This window comes from Apium graveolens, chromosome 9 (genome assembly GCF_009905375.1).
Source record: "Apium graveolens cultivar Ventura chromosome 9, ASM990537v1, whole genome shotgun sequence".
Classification (NCBI taxonomy): Eukaryota; Viridiplantae; Streptophyta; class Magnoliopsida; order Apiales; family Apiaceae; genus Apium; species Apium graveolens.
This window is the reverse complement of record NC_133655.1, coordinates 61,635,693-61,641,692: the sequence shown is the minus strand read 5'-3', so window position 1 is coordinate 61,641,692 and position 6,000 is coordinate 61,635,693.

The following is a 6,000-nucleotide window of genomic DNA, read 5'->3' as shown; positions in this document are numbered from 1 at the left end:
TCCCGTGCTTCCTTGATTTTCCTGTTTTAGGTGAGTTTCGCGGCCACCTTGATTGTTCCATTCCGGCCATCTGTCGCCGCCGGTTCTTCGGCAAGGTGACAACGGTGGGTCTGTGTGCTGTTCGATTGTTTGTGCTATGTGTGTAGTACAATGTGTGAGTGCGCGTTGGTGTGAGTGTGTGTGTGTGTGCAGCCGAAAGGCTGTGGTGAGCTGGCTGCCGCCTTGGTGGTCTGCCGTCCGTGCTTTTCCAGTTGTACTTTCTGGTTACCTTTTTCCGATTGCCACTAATTGCTTCGGTTAATTGTGGTTTTTAGATTGGTCATTTCTGAATTAATTTTATTATTTTGAAGGAGGTTATGATTAATATTCATGAAGTAAAATATATGTTGTTTGAAAAATAATATTAGTTTAATAGGCAAAATCCACGTCGGAAGCCCGAAGTAATGGGTACCCGCGAGTTTTGCCGCCGTCGGTGATGAGCCCCGGCGAGCCGACGGTGGACTGTGATGACACGATTCTGAGTCCTAATATTTTTAAATAAATAAAATTAGTTTTGTGTTTTTATTCTTGATCGAATTAGTTAATTAGTAAATATTATATCGGGAAGATTGAATTGGTTGTGATTATTGAATTGTATCAGTGATTGGGAATTTTGGAATGGATTGGTGATTTATTGTAGTGATTATTGTTGTGAACTTTGTGGTTGTGACGTCGATTGATGTTTTGACAGGTAGTTCGATAAATAAAGGAGACGCTGCCCGATTTCTGGGAAATCGAACTATGGAAATACGGGAGCGTAGCCAGTGATTATCGGGACGTTGAGCGATTATATAAATACATATGTGTTTTATACGAAACTTGATTGTACTTTATAGTAAAATATTTCTTAAAATGACGAGTATAAGTATTTTCTAAAAACGAACACCAAACTGATTTCGGGAACGTGAACCCTAACTGTTGCGTGTGTTATTATAATATGTGTAATTACGAGTCGGGATTTGATATCGAATGGGTAGGTTGTTGGAGAGGATATGTCAAGCATAACTTGGTGTCTAACATAGAGTATTTCGACCCTGTAGGTTCTGGTCGGGAAACCGAAGGTGGACGTTGGACTAAGGATAGTCTGGTGGTTAGTCGAAGGACTTGAGTGTTGAGGTGGAATCCAGGGTATCTAGTAGTTAGACGATAAAGCTTGAGCGTCCGAGTTGGCACAGAGTCGACCAGTAATAGTTGTAAAACTCTGCAAGGCAAGTACCCCTGACCATTCTTTTATGGTTCAGTACGTATGAATAGCTAATGTTTTAATCTCATAATGGAACAGAAACGTTTTAAGTTACGTATCCCCTGTAGTTATAAATCAATATTTTAAATCTGTTTTGTGGAAAAGTAACTTTGAAAGGTACCTATCTCGAATGAAAATGATTGTGAACTGGTTTTTATGTGTGCTGTTAAAATGAATGGTTTTGAAATGAGATAGGTACAAGTGTTTTGAAAACTGGATAAAACGATCAGATATGGGATACATTGGGGCCAGGGGGCCTATTGAGGTGGCGTAAGAGGATAATTCGGTTGCGCATAAATTATAACTGATTAGTCCAGCAGGTTAGATACCTAGCTAGTCTCTGAGTTCCGGAAGAGGTTTATGGGATGGCAGTTGGAACCGTCTGGTGTTGATAGCCTGATCAGCTGTCTTCATATACCCACTATGCATCTAATTTGGCTTTTTTGTTCCCATAACGGAACAAGTGGTTTATACATAGGATTTGGAAATGAAAATGGCATGCTAGAATTAGATTTTGGTATTTGTACATAGCATAGAATTGATGTTACTGTTTTACATAGCATGCTTGTTTTGACTATCCAGTTTATGAATGTTTACTCTGCTTTTGTAAATGAGCTATAATTTCTGTTCCTATCACTGGTTTATCATAAATTGTTTTACTTGTTATTCATATAGTGGTACTATTAGGCAATTGATGCTCACCCTTGTAGAATTTTTTGTATATATGTATTGCAGATGCCTAGAAGATTGTTACGTGGTAGTCGGGGTAGAGTTCCAGTTCCTTCCATGTTAGGCTCCTCTGAGGTAGTTGTGTTGGACCAAAGATGGTCTATTGAGTTGATGTATTAAGTTAGTTGTGTCAGAATGGCTTGTGTAAGTTGGTGTTATAATAGTTGTAACCTAAATCATACTTAAACCAAGAAAAGGTCTTGGTAAAGGGGTCGTGGTTATGTATAATTGGTGATTGGATTATATTATGTTTATTATTATTGTCGTTGGTGACATCAACTCCTGACCCCGGGGTTGAGGCCGTCACAGTTGGTATCAGAGCGACATGTTTGAGTCCCTGATTTAGGTTATGAGTAGAGTCAAAGGAGTGTGAGAAGGTATATATATATATAGATCTGAGTCAGCGACTCAATCAGAGGAGTGAATCTATGAGTTCAATCAAGGGTTTCGGAGACGTAACCCTGACGTTTATTGAGAATTGGCTGGAACTGCCCTAGATTTTAATAGGTCTCCCTCGTATATATGTATCATTGGTAAGGTCCGATAGAGATTTCTAGCTTTCCTCTCGAGAAAACGAGTCTGATCGCGGGGGTTCAATGTCTGAGCGGGCTTTTGATGTGTTAGTTGAAGAGATGCCAGTGTTATTTCTAAATATCACATTTTTCTATGCCAAGGAATGTTACTGGACCAAGTGTGTGACTTCGGTGAATTCAGATAGTATGATAATAGTCGGTGGTTGCTATGACAGCCAAGTTTCGTGAAGTATGTGGATTAGTACCTTGGGTTGTATTTTTGAACCCCTATACTACTTTCTTGAGACATATCTTGTTTCTAGATTAATTGTTTCTTTTCCCATAAGTTGCTTACTTTTCCTGTGAGAAAGTTGAGAACTCGGAGCAAGCAACTTAGGATTCTGTTGATTTCATTATAAATCAGATTTTCTCTTTCCCTATTTGCGAATTTTCTATCTAACCATTATTTCTTTCCTCAGTGATTCCTTCGGTTGATTGTGGCAAACAATGTATATGATTTGACTATATGTCTGTGTGAAAAAGGGTCTGGTGGGACGCCACCGAGTTATGTGTTGTGAACTATGCGGTACTAAGACTAGCCATCTTATGTACTTGTATGGTTTCTCTCAATTATACCTATATCTTCTTCACTGTTTCTTTTTATTCGACTCCCTTGAGTTTGAAATTTTATTTGATATTCTATGGTAATGAATTTCTGTGATTAGATGGTCCTCGTTATTGAAAGCAAATAAGAGTGATTGTCAGGAGGAAGGAAAGTCCTATATCAGGGTTTTATTTAAGAATAAGGGTACCATCGAAGGTTCAAAATCTATCGGTGGGGTTCTAGCCTCGGGAAAAGCAATTCAGTGGTTGGTGGATTACGTGTAAGCGACAAGAAATCATCCTTAGAGAAATGGTTGGTTTAAACTTGGACTATAGTGCCTAGAAGAGTCCAGCGTTCCTTAAGATGACCTGATTTATTAGTTTGATCTATGTAATTTTTGGTTGATATAGCCAACCCAGTCTCGCAGCATATCAGGTTAGTATGATGTGGTAACTGAGTAGTGATAGAAAGATTGTTAGTCGTTGTTGTATTGAGGAGCCATTCTACGGTGATTAGGTTCTTTATATTCTAGTTTTTCTATATTGTTGTGATTCTGCTACTGCTATTATTGCTATTATTGCTGGTGTTGATAATTTAGATATCTTTTATAAATGGATCCTAATAATAAAGACATGGGTATTTGGGTTGGGAAGCATTTTCCTAACATAGGTGCACCGTTTGAACGATGATATTTTCTATTACGCATTCTCGTTATGTTTTTGAATAAATTCACTGCTATATTTCAGGAAAATGTCACCCAAGAAAACTACCTAGTCTAAAGAAGAGAGCATTGGTCGTGTTGAGGATCCAGTTATAAATGACATTTTAGGTTTATTACACCAGCAGCAACAACAACTGCAGTTAATCCAACTAATTCAGCAGCAGCAACTTCTATTGCAACAACAACGTCAAGGAGAAAATCGCTCTGTTAATTTTGAAACCTTCCAGAAATTAACCCTTAGAGAAAAAGAAAGTAGGAAACAGAAATTGGGTATTGTGGAAGAAAAACCAAAGCAAGGAAGAGCTAGTCAGAAGTTTCAAAAAAAGTTTGGAAGGAAGAAGGATAAGGGTTTTAGATGAATAAACCTTTCTCAAAATAAGCTTAGTAACACTTCGGTCAATTCAAACCAAGTTAAGGTGATTGGGTCATCACTAGCGGAGTGTAAGCAATGTGGTAAAAGACATAGTGGAAGATGCAAGAAGGATGTTCAATGTTTCAGATGTGGTCATAAAGGTCATTATGCGCCGGAGTGCAAGCTAGAAAATACAGGAGTTACTTGTTTCAATTGTGGAAAGGTTGTGCATATTGCGAGGAGTTGTAGAGCAGCTACCCAAGGTATTGCGTTCCAAGGACCGGCATTCGGCATCAGATCTAAAACTTTCCAAGTAACCAAGAAATCCAATGTCGAGGACTTGGACGTAGTCACATGTACATTATTTCTTAATTTCATATCTTTTAAGTCTTATTTGACCCAAGAGCGTCTATGTTCTTTATATTAAGGGAATGTGGGAATAAAACTGATGTGATGTTGGAAAACTTAGTCGGGTCTTGACCGTAGAAGTGGCCAATCAGGATAGTGTTTGGTGAGTCAACCTTGTCCTAAATGTTAATTAGAGACCCATGGGAAGAGGAGCTATTAGCGCAAGAATGTAAAATATATCTAGCCAATGTGGTGGATAATAAGAAGGAAGAACCTAAGTTGGAAGAAATGTGGATAATGAGTGAAGTCCTAAAGGTTTTACCAGATGACTTACCAGCATTACCTCGGGGCATGAGATAGAATCTCTCATTAGGGACTGTACAGAGTCGGGTTGGTGTCAAATGCCCCGTATCACATGACCTAGTAGGAATTAAATAGTTAGCTAAGGGAACTTTAGGATTGTGGGATGAAGGAATGATTAGACAAGGTGTATTCTGTGTGGTGCACTAAAATGGATTATAGAAAAGAAGAAAATGATGGATGTATGCAATTATGTATTGATTATCAGAAGCTTAAAAAGTTGAAGGACAGGAATAAGTAAGCCCTGCATAGAATTGATTATTTATATAACTCAATTAAAGGAACGTGTCGGTTCTTAAAGGTTGACCCAGGGCAGGCTACCGTCAGTTGAAGGTTAAGCCGGAGGTCATACTAAAGACCCTGTTTAGAACGAGTCAGGGACATTGCGAGTTTTGGGTAAGGTTATTTGGATTAGCAAATGCACTAGTCGTGTTTAAAGGTTTAATAAACATAATGTATAATGAGTACTTGGATAGTGTAATTGTATTTATTAATAACATCCTCGCCCATTCAAGGACTAAGGAAGGCCAAGTTGAACATGTGAAGAGATGTCTGCGAAGGGTTAAAAAGTAGCAATTGTATACTAAGCTTCAAAAGTATGAAAATCTGATCAAAATTGATTGTAAGCCATGGTTGTTTGAGTAACTACCAACCGAGCAAGGTCCATTTAGGGATAGATGTCTTGAGTAGAAAAGAAGGATTGAATGTGATTAAGATTACTGAGGAATTAATAAAAGCATTGGAAAGAGTGAAAGTTCGAGTTTGGATACCTGAAGGTGATAAGAAGTGGATATATGAGATTAGTTTCCAGCCTTAACTGATGGAAATGAGTAAGAGGTGTTCGAATGTTTGGGAATTAAGTTGAAAGTGAGTACCATCTATCATCTTTAGATGAAGGGTCAAAGTGAGAGGACGATTCAAAAGATATAAGAGATGTTGAGAGTATATATAAGGGATTTAAACAGGAAATTGAGATAATCAGCTACCATTGATTAAGCTTTCCAATACTAATAAGTTATCATGTTAGTAGGGGAATGCTACCTTGCGAAGCCTTGTATGGACAAGAGTATGGTCCCCACACTAGTCAAATAA